This window comes from Ixodes scapularis, unplaced genomic scaffold (genome assembly GCF_016920785.2).
Source record: "Ixodes scapularis isolate PalLabHiFi unplaced genomic scaffold, ASM1692078v2 PGA_scaffold0__279_contigs__length_252992795, whole genome shotgun sequence".
In the NCBI taxonomy this organism is placed as follows: domain Eukaryota; kingdom Metazoa; phylum Arthropoda; class Arachnida; order Ixodida; family Ixodidae; genus Ixodes; species Ixodes scapularis.
Window position 1 is genome coordinate 102,345,903 of NW_024609835.1, and position 19,778 is coordinate 102,365,680.

The 19,778-nt window shown below is 44.2% G+C and overlaps 1 protein-coding gene across 1 annotated transcript in view; it reads right to left on the reverse strand.

Moving 5' to 3' along the window:
• Nucleotides 1-18,471: 18,471 nt before the first annotated feature.
• The window catches only part of LOC8032308 (hemicentin-1), a 186,061-nt gene continuing 184,754 nt past the window's right edge, over nucleotides 18,472-19,778 (reverse strand). The window contains exon 14 of the mRNA XM_042289246.1: nucleotides 18,472-18,863. The gene's annotated coding sequence lies outside the window, so the exon portion shown is untranslated. The remainder of the gene's footprint in view (nucleotides 18,864-19,778) is intronic.

Below are 19,778 nucleotides of genomic sequence, written 5' to 3' on the forward strand. Positions count from 1 at the left end.
ACTCCTGTCGTTAGGAGAACGCCGTCGTCTTTCACTCTTTTGAATAGGTCGGTTTAGGCCTGTAGAAACGCGTCTTCGGTTTCTTCTTGGCGGGTAACCTCGAAGTCGCCTATCTGGAGCTTCTCGAACTTGTTGCAGGAACTGTGCTGGCGTTACTTCGTCTTAAATATTTTGTTTGGCTCTTTATCTCTCTCCAGGAACAGTGTTCTGCTTCGGACCATGGCACCGCGGTACTCCTTCTCGAGGAGCTCCAGAATTCTACCCTTGCAATCGCGGATATTTTGAGTGAAGAGTCGCGGGAGCGGTTTTCCTCCGCGATGAGGATTTCCAGGGTCTTCGTCACGCGGCGCTTATCCGCTCTTTCACGCGACGCTTTTTCCTGACTTTGCCGGAGCGCTTTGAGCTTGACGTCCTTTTAAGCTCCTCCCAGGTTACCGCGCTCATGGGCGCACCTCCCGTTTTGTCCTCGAAGAGGTCTTTTATCTGCGCGCACAGTTGTTTGTCCTCCATGAGGCTTTCGTTTAGCTTCCAGCCGTTCCACCACGAGGACCTCTTGACTCGAGGGTCTGGTCTTCCCAACGCTACGGTGAGCAAAGCGTGGTCCGTAAATGCAACTGGCCGAACTTGCGTCTCAGGCATTGATCCTGGAAGTCGCCTGAGAGATCCACCCTATCGAGCCAGCGTAGCAGCTTCTGTGCCAGTGCGTGTATCCGGTGCTTACCGTTGTCACGTAGTCGTTTGCGTCCACCAGATCGAAGTCCCGGAGACGTTTCCATGACCCCACTCTGCTGACGTCCGACCCTAGCCGCTTAGTACAATCACGCGCCGCTGTCACGCAGTTAACATCGCCCGCGAGCACCGCGAACACCCGAAAAAGGGGACAAGACGCACTTACGGAGGGGAAGGCCGGCAAGGCTCCTCCTGCGGCATGCGTGGCGCCGGGTTGTGGCGCTCCCGTCGCATGCTTGTCCGCCACTTGAGGTCGTAGCGCTCTGTCAGGTCCCCTGGCCGCTTGAGGGTCTTCTCGGCGTCACCAAAGTCCCACTCGTAGTCGCTGACGTTGAAGACAGTCTGGTCTGTTTGCTTGTCTTGGCTGTCTTCATAGCTGACCAGAGCGGGGGCTTGGAATATCGTCTTAACCACCGTACCGCTGCAAGACGCTTGCGACAGGTCGGGCACCGCGTCAACCTTGACGTGCAACAGGTCGACCTTGCATAGGAAGCGCTTCATCGGGCGCTGTGACGGGGGCTTCCTTCACGGGCACCGGAGTCGAGACCACAGCACCGCTGTCCCTCGCGGTCTCCTCAGCTTCATCTTTGTCCATATGGAAGAAGTCATCCTCCATCGCAGCAGCTGCCTGAGTGACGCTTGCGTAGGTTTTTGAGCAAGTCTTGCGCTCGTGCCTCTAGCGGTGGCACCCATCAAATGTCGGGGCACGACACTCGCGTCGAATATGTCCGCTGTCCTTAAAGGGCAGACAGAGCGGGGCACGACGCGGAACGACGACGAGAACATTGCCTCTCGCAATGTTCAGCTGGTGCGGGAGGCGTTCCTGGGTGACGCCCTCTTTTAGGCTTAGCCTCACCAGCCGCGTCGTCAACTGGACGCCGGCGAAACCTTCCGCTCTCCACTTCTCTTGCGTGAGTTCCTCGACCTTGCCGAAAGGCTCGCGGGCCTTCCTTACGGCTTCTTCCGGCACGTGAAACGGCAGCCAGTGCAGTTTCATGCGAACGTCGGCAATATGGGGATCCAAAACACGACAGCGCTTGCCTTTCACATCGAGCTCCTTGGCGGCAACCAGACGTTGCTTGGCGTCCTCCGTCTTGAGTGTAACGATCCGCAGGTGGTTGATTTGGTATGCACCGAGGGCCTCGATGTCCTCCATTACACCAACACGATCCACCACGGCCCTAAAGTCTCCTTATTCTACGGCCTCCCGGTGACGTCGTAGTGCAAAAGCACCGAATTCCGGGCGATAATTCTTGAAGGTGGGAGCGGCAGTACGAAGCGGTAGTCAGAGTCAGCAGACAAAAGAGAAAAGCCACGGCCGGCACGGACCGTTGCCGCCCCTCCAGGGGAACCCATGATCTTACCGTCCGCACGCTACGAGCAACGGGAGCACAATCCGCGGTACCCATTCGGCCACGTACGTGCTCGCTCGACGAGGCACGTGGCAATATTAATTTTTAAAGAACATCTTATGCATTTTCACAAACCCATTTTCCATGTGTTATTTCATACGAAGTGTTCGGCTTCCTGTCATTTCATCGAACGCCTTTTCACCTAGAGCCGTTTTATCAAAAAAGTGGACGTTTCACTGAACGAGGTTTCATCGAACTTGCGACAGCAGTTTGATCGATTTTTGAAATGAATGAGAATCTCAATCGGATTTGAATTTAGAGTGATATCTCGCATTAGTCTAACCGATTTACCTTTAGTGTGAAAAAGTACAGCTTTCGTTTTGTTTATGTTTATTTGTAATGAGTTCTCTCGACTCCAAATTTCCGGTTTGGAGATCGTCAAATTTCTGGTGTCTACTAGCACATTGCAGTACTCTCCCGAAATAAGTATTTTGTTATCGTCAGCATAGTTTACAAATTTGACATTTCGGTTAATGTTTACGACGTCATTTACATATAGGTTAACAAGGTGGGGACCCAATATACAGCCATGAGGAACACCACAAAGTATTGGTTTTACTGAGGAAGAATTTCCATTTAGACAAACATGGTGGGCTTGATGTTCTAGGTAGGACTTAAAGATCCGTAGCGCGTGTCCCCGAAGGCCGTAAATCTAAAGTTTTAGTAAAATTTTGTGATCAAGGCTATCGAATGCTTTCATAAAACACACAATAGCTCCCAAAACCATTTTATTTCATCGAACCTTTGCAAGATAAACTCTTTCTTCACAAGTAAAGCGGCCTCCATTGAACAATGTTTTCTAAAACCAAATTGCGCATCTGTAATCAGTTTGTATTTATTGCTGAAATTTGTCAAGCGGATATAAAGCAATTTTCCAGCGCTTTTGAAAATACCGGTAGTACTAATATGGGTCTCTGGATTCCCATTTCATTCATATCTCTTTTTTTATATAAAACTTAAAATTTAGATATTTGCATACGCTTCGGGAATCCTAAAGTCACTAAAGCCAGGTTAAAATGTGACAGTATTGTAGCTATGAAATCAACAAACTTCTTCACTGGTCTTATCTGGATGCCATCGGCAAAAGGTGCACGTAATTCGAGATATATGTTGACAAGGGCATGACAACCACTCAAACGCAAAAACGAGAAGGAAGGTGTCCGTGAAGATTCAACAAGATGTAGCACAAGCTGTCATTTGTAGAACCGACCACTAAACGCATCACAAAAAATTAGTCAGCTGCTTTTGAAAAAAAATCGCTTGTTGCCGATATACGGATAGGACTTTTCAATTACACTGCAGAAGCAGAATCCGCTGCAGCAACGCACGGCGCAACACACGCCAAACTAGGTCCGGCAGCGGGAATTTCAAGATTTCGAAAGGCTAATGCATCATCCGTCACACCACACGACCACGCTTCTGACATTTCCCGCGGACAGAGCGGAGTCAAGCGATAAAAGGTCTACGGCTGATTGGTTCGGCAAGGGCGCACGTTCTACGACGCTTTTAGCTTAGAGAGAGAGAGAGAGAAAAGGAGAGAAGAAAAGGCCAAAACGGAAGTGCACACACAAAAAGGCTTATCTTCTGGGGCATCCCAACCAGAACCTGGCCCTGATTCCAACAATGACAACAACGAAAGAATTTGTCACTTTTGCCTAATGTTGATATTGCAGTGAATGCTATGTGTGGCCCTGGGCTTTAGGCAGGTGCCGTGTTCTGACTTATCCCCAACTTATAGACTGTAGGCACGTGACCCTAGCCGGAGAAACGATTGGCCTAAAACACGCATAGCGTTTACCCTGCTGTCAATACCGAATGAACAGGACAGTTCTATGAAGTCCTGCTTTTGAACTTCACAAAACGCTGTCCAACCAAAAATATAATTTTAAATTAAAAACTAAGCGCGACTATTTTTTGCACACAATGTTCACAAATAAATAAATTAATATATATATATATATATATATTTAAAATTATGTGTACACTGTTAGGCTCGCGTTTTAAACTTAAACTTTTTTACGAAAGACTTACACATAAAAGACATTACGGAGAGGACATCTTCCAACTTTCAACACATCATGTATCGCCGACGCTCACAAACGGAAACTTCCGATGTTGCCGGACCGGTTTTTGAAAGATGCTGCGTAGGGTACTCCGGGCGCAACGCCTTCGCAGCCGTTCCAAGGGAAAAGGATTCGCCACGACGAAGTAGCGTCTTGCATATTCAGTAAGATAACGGTTCGTGTTCCCCCGCTAAATTTAGCGGGGAAACTTGAACAAAATTAGTTTCACTGCTACATTTAGCGAGAAAATTGACGTCACATGACATAAACACCAATTCAATTTGCCGCTAAATTTAGCAGGGCAGTTACACCGATGCCGGCGGCGACGCCGACACCGCTTAACGCAGAAACGGGCGCCTAAGAGCAGCGGTCTAAAATCCATTATTTCATCAACTCGCTTTCAGATCTGATGCACTTCGCCATATTGTTACACGTCTAATATACAACCAAATTGCATGTCTTTCAATCTTCTTAATGAGCAATTGATTAATTGGTGCAAATATCTGGAATAACTTCACTTAAAGGATGTTAAAAATAGATAAACAATTACATGAGGCTCATGCAATATAGATAAATGAACTAGTGTATTCGCGAGTACATATAACGCTTTGCTTACACGACCGAAACGGGCCCTAATATCATTATCAGGGGATATATTTTTTTCCATATATGCCGTGCACGGGCTATATATGGCACTATTCATACTTTTATACAGCAATATATGGTTGTATTTGCACGCGTATATGGCGATATATGGCCGTACTTACAGACTTCTATGGCCATATGTGGCAGTATTTCCCCACTTATATGGCGATATGCGGCCTTGCTTTCATATATGGCGGTATATCACCATATTTGACTCCTTATATTATCATATATGGCCATTTCTAAAATATATCAGGACCATATTTGCGTCTTTGTGCTTTTTTGTGTTTTCTTTTTGAAGAACGTCCGCTTGGACCTTGAGCGAACCCGCCAGTTTCCGTGACGATGCGTTTGCGTTGCTGTGCTTTTCTTAGTGTTTTATTTCCGATGCGCGTCCACTTTGACCTTGAGTCTTGATGACGTATTGTTTGACCATCAGTCTGGCACAACACCGAAGCCTTTTCGCGTAATGATACAAGTAATGCTTTCGGGTTAAAACTGTATCCTACAATTTGGATTCACAAGGCAAGATCTTCAAATTGAAATTGCAAGTGTCCTTGGAGATCTGAGAGATCGTTAGCTTCGTCCCCATTTATGTAATAAAACAGTCACCAAACGCGTCGCACAGACCGTGCCACGTTTGCCAATACCACATAGTGCAAAGGCCGTATCGCTCCTCCCGTGATGTCACGGTTGGAGGATATCGGTTCGGGCAGGGCGCCTCGCGGTAGCGCTGATGTCAAGGAATATCACGCTGAATATGCCACGGTAGAAAGTTTTTTATCTACAAAATAAAAATTATCCAGAAAGTATTAAAAACAGAAGTTTTATATTTCTTCCTCAATGCCCGAGGAAACGAAAGCGATATCTGTAGCACGGTTGCGCAATACGGGTGGGATGGTGACAGCACGTACCTGAGGATGGGGGTGCGAAATGGCTAATTCTCATAGCCGTAGTGGTTGGCGTTATCAATGTCACTGACGACTGCCACCAGGTATCCGTGAAGTAAGTAGACAAGCGCGGTTGAACTTTCTAAAACTATCCAACATTACGCGGAGCCAGTAGGTAATGAAAAAATGGGATTTCGTATAACGCGAGTGATGTTTGAAAACATAGTTACGAAGAGGGAAACAACGCCAAAAGTACGGAGGACAAAGAACGAGGAACAAACGGGACCGAGGTCTGACTGACAACTGGTTGATTTCTGGAAAACCACCTACCAGCACAAAAACGCACACAAACATTCATCGGATTATCGCCTCAGGGCATGTGTCACAGCTCTCCTAGAACATGATTCCCTTATCGAAGACGGCAATCGATGGAGCACTGAGGCCTCAAATATGTCACGAATCACGTGCTGACTGTGCCGAGCAACAATCGTTATCTTTTCCAAAAGAGGGGGCATCTACATCTATCCCGATGAATGGCCGAATTACCCGAAGGTGAAGATGTTATCGAAAGTGCGTGTTCTTTGAGTCTATCGTTTATACACCTCCCTGATTGTCCGAAGTACACTCTCCACAGGACAAACCAATTTTGTACACCACGCCGACCGCGCACGGCACAAACACCTTGTTGTGCTTCTTACCGCAGCCAAGGTTTTCCGGAAAATACGTTTTCCGAAAAACGATGCTTTCAAGCAGACGACAGGACGATTCTCCCTTCGCCGCCCGATTCTCGGCGGGACTTCAGGGTTCCCCATCCCCGCGGTGTAAGGGCGACGGTATAACACGATTACCCTGGCCTCGCACCAAGAGCGAAGAGCAGGGGTTTTCCATAGCGGCGACGACAAGAGAAGAGGTCGAAATCTCTACATTGTGTCATCCGTAAAGCTATCGCTTTAAAATAACAGTTGGAATACAAAACAAAATTTATTACACGGAAAACAATCGCGCACCACGGAGCAGTACTGAAAGTTACGTATCGCGAGTGGATTTAGCTTTATTGCTACGGGGTTTCATTCCAACAGGCATGCTTTGTTATTTGGAATGTTGTTTGTACACGGCAATTAAGCTAGGCGAATAGGTAAATTATTAGAGCATATCATTATTGCGTCGCAGCGTAAGAACAAGGAATGTGGGCAACGATACCTCGAGAAACATGGGTTTGGCAAACCTTTTTAGGAGTGTAAATATCACTCGGAAAGACGGACGTTTCGTAATAAATAATTTTATAAAGCGGCAAGATACTCATTGAACCAACATAGCAAACACTTCCTAGTTTCAATGCAGTGCATACAAAACCAAAAGCGTATTGAAATATTGCCTAGAAATGCATTGACGTATATTTTGTTATTAAATAACTCTTACCTTTTAACAAACAAAAACACACCAACCACTTTTTTATTTATTTAGAAGAATAACACTTACGTCGCAAAACAGTAGGCGTATATTCTGTGTGAAATATTTCATGCATATCTATGTCTTCCATGTTTAATATTCTCACTTTCACTGTGCCCTTTCAATAATCAGGCACATATTAGCTGTTGAAATTTTTTATCACTTACTTTTAAACATTATATTTTTGTGACCCAATTGGTTCTTTAAGACAGCATTAGGAAAATCAACAGAACAATAAACCTTCATGAGCCAGTAGCTCCGTCGAGAAAGGGAGGTCTCTATAAAGTAAGAAATACGGTCGCAAAAATTCTTCTTCCCCGAAACCTAAGCTCTTATTTGCAACAATATACTCGTGTGCCTTTTTCATACGACAAACAAAAGGCACGAAAGTTCTTACTTGCTAAATTTATCCATGCAATTAAAACACCTCCGTAGCTAAACTTAAGTACTCCCACCTCAGACAACGGTTGGGTGATGCCTCTTTACATCTCGCGAGCGACTTCGAAAAGTTTTTCGCTACAGCCGAAAAAGAGCACAAAAGCCGCAGCCTAAAATATTCACATATGAACACGCACACATGACATCAACGGAAGAAGCAAGGAAAATATGCTGTATAGCGGAAACTACTTTCAGAAGCCGACCGCGCGTCGCCTAACTGAAGACATTGTCGTCGTGTCTAGGATCGCCGCTGATTTTTACCTGATTTTTATGCATTTCCGCTTCTGCAGCGTCTCGGCGTTCTCTCTAAACACTGAACTCTGACAAACATACGAAAATACGCCCAAATGAGAGCAATCTAATATTCCCAGTCGAAGAACACTTGCTTTCACCTTCCGAGCCTATGCCGACAATGGCGACGATGCGGCGACAGTCGGCGCCAATAATCATTCGTTGACAGTTTCGTTTCTTTCGTATTAGAGGCAAAATACAAACTTGCAATCTTAACCTCGATACCCCTACTTAAAAAAAAAAAAAAAGCATTTGGCGCCTATGTGAAAGTAAACGGGTTCATACCGTTAACAGTTTAGCCATACCGGCCACCAGTCTGTCAAAAGGGTCGCCCGTATGGCTCAAGGGGGTCCACCGTATGAGCCATAACGGTCACCTATTTGGGCAAACAGGTCTCTTCTTTGGCAAACGGGTCAGTTGTCTGGCAAATAGGTCACTTGTTTCGGCAAAGTTGTCGCACGTTCGCTCAAACCGGCGACCATGTTCCACAGACGGGTGACCGGTGACCGGCAAGCTGTACCGGTTTAATCAAACGGCTCTCCGGTGCCCGTTTAATAATGAACGTACAGATCGGTTGCATGGGCACGCCAGTTTCAGCAGTGGCAGCCTGTTTCAGGAAAACCGGGAGCGCCGGTTCATCGATTTACAATCGTCCGCGTAATGCAAGTAATTATATTTATATTTTGATAGCGCTGATGTTTGCTTATACTGCAACAACAATAAACTTTTTTTTTTTACGTAAACATGCGACGTTGTCGAGCCAATATTTTGACAGAACTTGAAAACCTTGGCGTTCTTTGTCGCCTCAATTTACTTATTCAGCTCGAATTTCTCTCGCAGAGGACGTGACCCCGTGAAAGAATATACTTCTTGACTCCGTTTCGCCTCAATTCAAGACTCAGCGAAGTAACGCGCGAACACGTGGCTGCACAAACATCGAGCATTGCGAGAGCAGGTCCGCTGTGGCAGCAGTCAAATTACGAGCTCGCGATGGGTGCCTTTATCGCTCGGGTGCAAGCCGAGCTCAAGGCCGGCGCGCGCCATTTCCAGCGTTCAAGCGCGCTCAAAAAATTCGCCTGCTTTCCGAGGCTGCAAACGCGGCGTAGTTAACTTTCTGTGGCAATTCGAAGAGTGGAGGAAAGCGCGTGTACAGTGGTAGAGCGGTTGGTGCACATTCTCCCCTAGCATTGACTGCAAAAAAAAAAAAAAAAAAAAAAACTAATAGCAAGATTTTTTTGTTTTTTTATACAAAGGTGAGGTGTGTCCCGGTGTCCTGCGCCCTGACCTGGCCCCCTCCCTCCTGTCTGGTCAGCTCTGTCACGTGACCCGCAGCAGCGCGCGAGCTACACGCTGATAAGCATCGAGATCTGGAAGGGCGCGCCTGGCAGCCGCTTTTTTCTTTGTCTGCTTGTTGTCAGGTGCAGTTCGAACTTCGCTTGTCCTACCTGCTTCGATCTGCCGGGTAAACCCTGCGGTCTTATTAGGATGTCTTTCGGCAACGTATTGGACATGCACCAAAGCTGTCAGTGTTCGAAAAGTCCTACGCGTATATCGGCAACAAGCGATTCTTCATAGAAGTCAGAAATTCTTGCGGTTTGGTTGGGTTCGACAAATGACAGCTTGTGTGACGCATCGTGTTGAAACTTCATGGAGCCTTCCTTCTCGTTTTTGTGTTTGCGTGGTTGTCCTGCTTTGACCGTGTCGACATATATTTTGGATTACACCTTTCAAGTCAGCTATTATTAACACACTGCACATTAACAGTGCACTGCAACCTACTTGTTGGCAACGATTGACCGTTCTTCTACGGGTACTCTTCCAGATTATCCATTGAATTATGCAGCGTCTAATCTGGCGGCAGCCAGGAGAATAATTTCTCCCAAAATCTGCCATGTAGTCTGAGATTACCGCGGCTGTATAGAAGCTTAGAGTGCCTGTTCACATTTCGCAGATCGCTTGTACGTTTGTACTTTTCTACAAAATAAGTTGTAATAAACTTCTAGGCGAATCGAAAACCATCTTTTGTGTCTGTTTTCCCGCCCATTTGCAAGCACCTGCGCGAGCACAATTTTTTCCACGTGTTCCCTCCATGTTAGGAATAGGTCTATGAGTTTCAGGACGTCTTAAATAAGTTTAAGATCACCAACCTTCCAGACGATACCCATTTAGGGCTAGCGAATAATTTGCCTATCCGAGTGGCGCGTTCAAATGTCCGGTCACGTGCCTGGTCAAACGGGCACCCGTATCAAAACGGGTACCGTTGCAAACGGGTACCCGTATCCCATAATCACGTTTGACCCAAAGGAATCGACAGCTTTGCCATCCATTTGATTCAAACGGGCCGTCCGAAATGTTACCCGTATCAAACGGGTACCGTTTCAAACGGGTACCCGTATCCCATAATCACGTTTGACCCAAACGAATCGACAGGATCGCGATACATTCGATTCAAACGGGTCGACCAGTTTCCCACCCGTTTGAATTTCAAATGTTTTTTCAGTAGAGAAGGCATTAAAGATAAATATTGTTTTCATTTTAAAATAGCTAAATTATAGAAACAGGGTGAAATTAATATGGAATGTTGTTACATTTTGAATACGGCACTACAAAGTTTTAATAGGCGACAGTCCGGAAACAAAAAGAAGAAAAGAGAAGCCCAACTGCCAGGATAGCCTTCTACTCCTCGCGTTGGTAACGTCTCGCCTCCGAGCACTCTGGCCTTGCCTCTAGGTCGTACTGCGTTTACGCGGTTGATTTCTTTCCTCTCCAATGTGGGAAAAGAAAAAAAAAAAAAAAAGGGAATAGGAAAAAAAACAAAAAAACTTTGTGGCATATTGCTAATGTAGATGGAATTAAAAAAAAGAAGTAATAGTGGTATTTCGGGTGTTGTCAACACCCCTTTTAAGTAGGGCGCTAAGGTACCCATGGCTAAGGATAGTAACAGGGCCTCTGGCTTTAGAAAGAACAAAATCGTGACCTGAGAGACGCGTTCCAGAATATACATTTATTGTGCTCATTATCAGAGTGTCTCTTGCTCAGTAGAGAAGATAGGAAGATAGGATAACGAATTCCCCGCAAGCCCATGATATGAATAGGCAGGCGTGACGAAGCTGGGTCGGACGTCGCACAGGCACGCCCTGAAATACTCATTTAAAACTTAATTGCCTCAAGGCATATTATATTAAAAGGAAAGAAGCACATGGCAAGAACAATCTAGTACTAAGCCTTCAAAACAAAACAAAATGCAGGATGCTCAGATTTGTACAAAATATGAGCCTTTTGGCATGCAGTATTTGCGCGAAATGACGGATATAAGAAGCTATATCGTAAAAGTAATAAATTACGAGTTTCGACGCTACAGCATTCCTAAGGCAAGGGGCATCCACATCCGTCTTCCACGTCAGTGATGCGTTATTTATATCTCCATTTTTTTAATGAGATTTTGACCCCTATACTGCACTTAAACTCGACAGCTCTGAAAACAAAATCCGTCATCTTATTTTATGTATTCATGCATCTCCTCGTTGCGACCCTAATAGAAGAAAGGGCGATAGGTGTTTTTTTTTATTTCCAAGGATCCCCCGTATCCACAATACAAATTGAGCGTTTATTGAGCGCTTTCGATGGATATTTTTGTGGTATATATATATATATATATATATATATATATATATATATATATATATATATATATATATATATATATATATATAACGAAAGAGAGAGAGATCTTTTTTTCAACCTTTCACCTGTGTTTAAAAGATATCTGAAAGCTACATTTATGCGATTTGTGCAGGCGAGTTATACGACCAAGACGACGTAGTATAAGGCGATAGTCGCCAGTATTAGTCGGCTAATTAAGTTAACTTTGTTAACTTTTTAATTAGTGCAAATAGGCATATAGCTTCAATTCTAAACGTGCTGTGGATAATCGAAGACCACTAAGGGCCGGTTGCACCAACGCCGCTTACCTTAACCCAAAGCGGCACTTTCCTAAGCCGGCTTAGCGCCCTAAGCCGAGCTTAGGTAAGCACGGGTTTAAATTCCGGTTGCACCAACGTTAAGCCGGCTTTACAGACTCGCCCCTAGCTAAACGCTGGATTTGCGTAGGGAATCTAGGGACCAACAGAGAAAACTTGGGAACGCTCAGAGCGACGAATACGATTGGCGGAGAGGAATCACGTGATGTAAAAAAAAACAAAAAAAAACAACTGCCGTAGTAGTTGTCGTTGGCGTCTGCTTTTCGCTGTATTTCTTCGGTGAGTAACAAATTAAAGGTCTCCAAATTCAATCATTTTTTCGTTTAACTTTCAATAACAGAAGTCAAAGCTTCAAATAAACACGAATGCTCTTTACATCTGTGATTGTGTGTTTAATATCGGTTGATAACAAGATATTTTGACAGTGGTAGTAGTTTTCGTGCTCACATTTTGAGACGAAGGAGCCATCGGAGGCCCCAAATCTCACCGAACGCGAGAAGGACTTGCTACATCGGTGAAGACAAAACATCATGGATATAAGTAGGCAGGTAAGATGACTACTAAAACCAAGTCAAGCCCTAGACCGATGAAGTTCAAAACAGTGATGAACTCGCCACGGCAGCTGCGAAAATGCCCGGAAATCGTCGAATAGAAGTCGTCGAGAGGTCAGGTCACGAGACCTTGCATCGACGGTACTCGTTGCTATCAGCAAGGTGACAGAACTGCACTGTACCGTCGTTGAACATCCGCTGCAGCCTCAAACGGACTTCAGTTTCACACTGTCAAGTTCAGAAAAAAAAAAAAAAAAAAGTCCCACTAGTACATTACATCGTGCCGATAAGAACGGTCGTCTCTTCGCATCACCTGCCCCAGCCTGCCCCGATACAGCAATGCACGAATCTAACATAGTAGTCGTTACGATTTGTCGTCGCCACGAATGAAAGATATAAAGCAAAATATTCCTAAAAAATCGCGATCACCAAAAAAGTTACGGAGGACACAACAAGGCGCAACTTTCAACTGAATTTTATTGAAAACGAGTTCCGGTATATAGTCTCAACCATCGTCACAATGACAACAAACGACAAAAGTAAAGGGAAAACACCATCACAGAGCACAACTCGGAAACAACAGTATCTCGTTCTCGGGAAACGAATGAAAGATATAAAGCAAAGTATATAAAAAAAATGCGATCACCAAAAAAGTTACAGTTATGGAACGATACAGTTTTCTGAAGCCAAGATTCTACTCGCGAGATAAGGAAAATTCACTGAAGATTGTCTCAAAACTCAGAAAACGAAAGAAATTGAATTTTCGCTGTTTTATTACTTAAAAGCGCCGTAATCTAATGCAAACGGCAGAGGTGTCGACAATCAGCTGATCGCCGAGATCATGTACTGCCACTATTCAACGCGCTGATCAGATTGAAGGATACGCGCTGCAAGTGTAGATAAACAAGGTGGTAAATAACAATACGTTACAGCTATGCGAAAATTAGTAAGTACATACGAATAAGCTCGCTGACAGAAGAACCAACGGGAATACAGACGTGAGCCCCACAGCTCCGTACGTTTCTCGGTTAGGGCTAACACGCCCTGAAAGTGGAGAGCCAACTTGAAAACAGGGGTCGGTCAACACTTCACGCGACAATATTTTGCATCCTTGTCACAATCGAAAGACATTTTGTCGAAACTTTCACGCTGATGTAGCCTAAAACACTTTGCACAACCAATTTCGTCCACCGCGTCGACCGTGACAAACCAGCCGCCATGTTTTTAATCCAGGATTAAGAAACAACCAGAAGCAAAGCGCCCAATGTTGAGCGCTTAAGTTAAGCGTAGTTTAGTGCTAGGTTTAGCGATAAGCGAGTTTGGTGCAACCGAACGAAACCGAAACTAAGCTTAAGTTCCCGGCTAAGCTCCGCTTTGCGCTAAGCGACGTTGGTGCAACCGGCCCTAAATCAACTATTTCTAGAAGGATATAATGCCGGGCAGCATTGTAGGCGCTCAGTAAAAACGCTCCATTTGGACGCGTTTCTGGATTTCGCTTTCTTATTGGAGCACATCTTTGCGCCCGAAGTCCTGCTCCCAGTTGGTCGCGGAGCAAAGCCACCCCCTCGCCTCCCTCGTAGCATGGAGGGAAGTAGAGCGCAAGTGTGTTGCGCGTCTCAGCCACACTGGGGAGCAGGACCGCGGCGCGTAAATGCGCACCAATAAAAAAAAAAAAAAAAAAAAAAAAATTTAGAAACGCGTCGAATGAAGCGTTTCTAGACAACGCCGTATAATGCTGCCCCGGCGTTATATCCTCCTAAAAAGAGTTTTATAGTCGTTTTCAATGACGCTCAGCAAGTTTCTAATTGGAACCATATGTCTATTTGTAATAATCAAAAAAATAATTGACATATTTTACCTGTTTAGCCGACGGCTAGTTGCGACTATCTCCATCACTGATCTCTATGTCTATTTGCTGGATCGCGTTTGACCAGCTCCTCCTATGGACCGGAATGCGGTCACTGGCGGCCATCTTTAGGTAGAGTTATATCATCTCTAGCCATCATAGTAATATGGCGGACAGCGCAATGGCGGCAGGCTGCCATAAAAATAGCCGTAGATCTAGTACACTGTACCGTGGGTGACATTTCGCGCTTGATTGAAGTTGTTCGACGAAGCAGATTCTTGAAACCCGTCGTGAACAGTAGCTTCATCTTTAAGGACCCGGAAAAAGTTCTACGAAAGCACAGCACCGGCGGAAAGCAGCGCAGCTCGCATCAAAAGCAGACTCCCTACCGTCGTCTGCTTTCGATGCTTCTTTCGATGCGACTTTCGATACGTGCTGTGCTGCTTTTCTCCCGGTGCTTCGATTTCGTGAAACTTTTACCAGGTCCTCAGAAACCGGACTAGTGTCCACGCCGGGTTTCAAAAACATGTTTCGTCAAATAATTTTAATCAAGCACGCAATATCACCCACGCTATTTTGACCGCAGCCTGCCAACCCACCTGCCAAAACGCGATCTGCCATGGATGGATGATAGCGGCTGCAGCAGCTTACATTGGCTAGAGGTGATAAAACTCTACCTAAAGATGGCCGCCAGTGACCGCAATCGCGGAGCGGGCAAACGCGATCCAGCAATTGTCATAGAGATCAGTGATCTCCATATACTATATCCCCCAGGCCGTATAACTCACCTGCACAAATCGCATAAGTGTGGCCTTCACAGATTTTTCTAAACCAAATCTAAAAGATAAAAAAATAATGTATTTAATGGTATTTTTTACTCCACATGTTTAAAGGTAATAATTTTACCCAATATAGACTATCTATAGGTGCGGACTATATGAGGATATGTTTTTTCTAGATCGTACACTGTGACAAGAATTGAAGGATTTTATGAATAACGGAGTATAATAATATTGATTTACGTAAACTACAGGCGCGGACTGTGCACTAGATGCGAACTATAATCCGGTAAATATATATATATATATATATATATATATATATATATATTTATATATATATATATACATATACATATATACATCACGCGCTCTTTTCGTTGTCGTAAGTGGTCTCCGAGGAGGAAATATGCAGATGAATGAATGGTACTTAATCCGTGGGATCAAAGGATCAGAGTTGTACGAGCCCGGCGAAAGCCAAAATAATCCATGCTCCGCCGTTTAATTTTGGTTTCGGCGGGTTCGTAAAACTTTGATTCTTTCATTCATTGCATGAAGTAAGATTCAGTCTTCTGCAAATGTTCGTTTATATATATATAAACCGTCCGTTTTTGCTTTTTTCACCAAGGATTTTATTTTCTTCTCATATATATATGTATATATATATAATATATATATATAAGGGGCTTTTTTGCTGCTTCAAACGTTTAAATAAAAATGGCGAAAGTTACATGAATGCGCATTTCACAGCGTGCTTACATGGCCCGGTGGAAGTTAGACGAAAATATAGCTATTCCTGTTATCGGAATAATTAACTAAAATTCCTTACTTAGTTTTTAAATTAATGCAATTAGGATGCATGATTACATCACAAAATTTGATGCGGTCGTATCCCAAGAGTGTTTCTTTTTGTAAAATTCCCGCAACTAACCCGTGTTCCGAGATATCTGCCCCAACGATGCCTACTTAATCCAACCTTTTATCCACTCTGTCCAGCAAGCCCGCGAAAGTAGGCAGCATAGACGAACTTTGCGACATTAGCTGGATAATAGTGCAAAATTTGTGGACGAATATCGCGAAACACGACTGGTTACGTGAATTTTACAAAATAGAACAGTCTTGGCAAGCGACCGCCTCTAACTTTGTGATTTTAACATATATATTAATTACAGAAAATAAAAAGTGAATGAACAAACTTCATGTAATTGGTGCGATAATAGCGATGGTTATGTTCCCACCTTTTGCCTGCCGAGTCAGCCTGCCGAGTACACACACACATATATATATATATATATATATATATATATATATATATATATATATATATAAACTAGTCACCAAAAAAAAACTACCAGCACTGACGGACGTCAAGGACTGCAAAAATATACTGATTGGCAAGATACTTAGCTAATCGTGATTTTTTTGTTTTTAATGTGTGAAAATAAACACATACTTCAACTCAGACACTTGCTAAGCATCATTGAAAAGCACTGAATCAACCATTTTTCAAAGATATAAGGCGAGGGCAGCATTTTACGGCGTTTCGTAAAAGCGTTTAATTTGAACGCGTTTGTATGTTTCAGTTTCTTATCAGAGCGCATATCTGGGCCCGCGGTCCTGCTCCCCAGTAGCCGAGACGCGCAACACACCTGTGCCTTACTTCCCTCCATCGTACGAGCGAGAGGAGGAGGTGGATTTGCACCGCGGTCACCGGGAAGCAGGACCGCGGGCGTTAGATGCGCTCCGTTAAGAAACGTAAACCTAGAAGCTTTTTATCTCAGAACGACGGAAAATACTGTACCTGCTTTATATATTTTTTTAAAACGAGCGGATTCAGTGGTTTCTGATTTTGCTTGGCAAGTCTCTCAATTGAACCCTATGTTTCTTTTCACGAATTAAAATGAACTCGGACATTTTAGTTAATTATCTCGCTAATCATTATGGTTTTGCAATCTTTCACGCCCACCGAGGTAGGTATTTTATTGAAGCAAAATGTTTCTATTTTATCCCGTAAAGCCTATTTTAGGGATTTTTAGAAGCTTTAAAAAAAAACCATCCTGTGTCACGTAGTGATAAGTAGTTTTTTTATGTAGGATGTTTAGGGCCTGCCAAATGTTTAAATTTAAATCTAATGTATGTATCATTCCTAGGGTCTGTAGATTCATAAGGCAGATAAGTATCCAAGAAACGCAACTCTCACTTTATAGGCGATTGGTAAGCAGCTGTAAATAACCATCTTGTCCAGACCGAGTGGGTGTTTTCAACTGCTCACCACGAAGGGTGCGAGTTTCTCAAGGCTGGTTAGTATTTATCCTACCTGATAAACGTTTGAATACCGATATTTTCCTCTTCCTTATCATGTGTCGGACGTTGACTCCGCAGTTGTTGCCATTTTCACAACAAAAAACGGACGCGCAATCCTGGCTTTAACCTGGCCTTTCTTCAAGAACAATGACATTCTATCATTCAAATTAACCGTGTACTTTATCACATGTGTCTGGTGGCGAAGCGATTTTTTTTTTTTTTTTTTGTCGAGGATGATCGAATACAAGCGATGAAGTACTGTACCTCCAAGGTTTACGAAATATGGCCGCGGGCAGGCGGAGGGGCAGTTGTGAGTCATGTGACGAAACTCTGGTGTTTGTTTTAGGAAGAATAGAAAAGTAAAGCTTCTACGCAAAAAGCCTTTCCTTAAGGAACGCGCGCACACCAATAAAAACCAACGGATCCATCATTCACGAACTTTTCGTTGAGACAAAACAGCACCTTGTTTTCAGAATATGCTGAAAGTGAAACATATATATATTAAGAGCTGTAGCTAGAGCAGGGCAAAGGCGGCTACAGCCGAGCTGTAGCAGCCTTTGTTCTGTTTAAAAAAATTGCTAAACACAAATTTACTTTAAAAATACAGATGTATGTAATAAATGTGCGACTACTTCCCATCGTGAATACAAGTACGTTGCGTCTAAAGGTGCTTCGATCACTCTTGAACTGAGTTTAATCGTTTAGCCAGCGTTAGTGACATACAGACAATAGTGTGCTTTAGAGGCGTGACATGCACTTTAATGTTGTTACGTATAAAACATCCAAGTTCATTCGTTGTACATTTGTCTTTACTGTGAAATCAACAAAATAAAATGATATAAGTAACACAGCCAATACGCCGTAGAATATATACTTCATGTGCCAAAGATGTACTGCTCCACCGAAACTTTATCGAGCCCTTTTATACCTGTGCCAAATCATCACCACCGATAAAACCAGAGGTTCCTGGTTGATTGTTTCTTGCATTTTATTTCAAGTTAGCATATATGGATTGCATCTGTCGAAGTCAGCACGTCTTTGATGCAATTTCTGACGTCTTGCTGGACTTGCATGAACAAAAACCGACAAAAAGAAAAACTTAGAAAATTTATTGATCAAGAACAGTCCGGCAAATGCGCGTTTTACAAGGAGAACGTCTTGCACACAATATCACGTCGATCGAGCAATTACGAAAAACAGAGGCTTCCGTAGCGTGCAGGGTCCGATAGCACGCACTGTGGGGGTCGCCCAACGGTTTGTAGTTGACAGGTCCGTGCCTCGCGTCGTCTCAGTCGGTGCACTATGTTCCATGCACCACAAAATAGTTTTCTTGATATTTCACCACATCTGTCGGGATGTCACAAATATACCCACCCAGTTGCTATGTAGCACTGTTAGGTTTAATGACAACTGCTGAATTTATACGTGCTTCGCTGGTTCTTCGTCCGAGTGTACGCTCGGGTCCGCTCCAGTGCTGCGGGTAAATCTGCAATGTAACGAACCAGCAATGTTAGTACTGGTGAAAGGGTGCACTTTGGAAGTGCTGCCGAACGAGTGTGAACAGTTTAGCCTGTGTCGAAAATTGTGGCACATGTGAAATAGAAACTACGAAATTTACCTTGGCAGTCAGTGAGTTGAAAGCAATGTTGTATATGAATTTTCACCTCGCTTGAGCTCATGAAATTTTGAAAAGCATGCTTTTTCACGTTTAAATTTTGTGATGTATTGCTGACAAATTTCTAAAACACGCCGAGATACGGATGGCCAGGAGGCATCTTACGTATTTATCCTGGGGATAGCAGGTATACGTTTGTTTTTGTCAGTTTGTTTGTAAGCGCGCGATTAGACAATGTCGTGGCGACCTCGGGAAATAATCTTGAAAATGACGGTGGCGATGTCAAATATTTGTTTAAATATATCGCCAAAAAAGGTTAGCAAACAAAATTATAAAATTCTACACTCTAAGAAAAAAGATGGTCTCAAAGGACTAACGGCAACATTTGGTCCTCTGAACTCCCATTTGCTCCCCGAAGAGACCATCTGGTTCGAGCTAGGTACCGTGCGCAAATGCTGGGGACTGACTGTACTCGACCAGGACTAACCGAAAGGCGCGCGGGAGCAAGAGCAGCCGTGGGTGCAAAACCGCGGGTAAAAAGCAGCGAAAAGCGCGCGGGAGCAAGAGCGCGGGAGCAAAAGACGCGCGGACAAGGTGGCGGCGTCTGCTGCATCGCCGATAGCCAGCGTTAGCGACGCACTTACTGTTTCGGAACGGAGGGGGAGGTATCCACAGACATTCGTAGCATCAAAAATTGCAAGAGGGGGCATGTTTAAGGGTTGAAGCTTACTCTATAACGATCGCAGCCTCCGTACCAGCATGTCGTGGAAGCCGCCGCTGACTCAA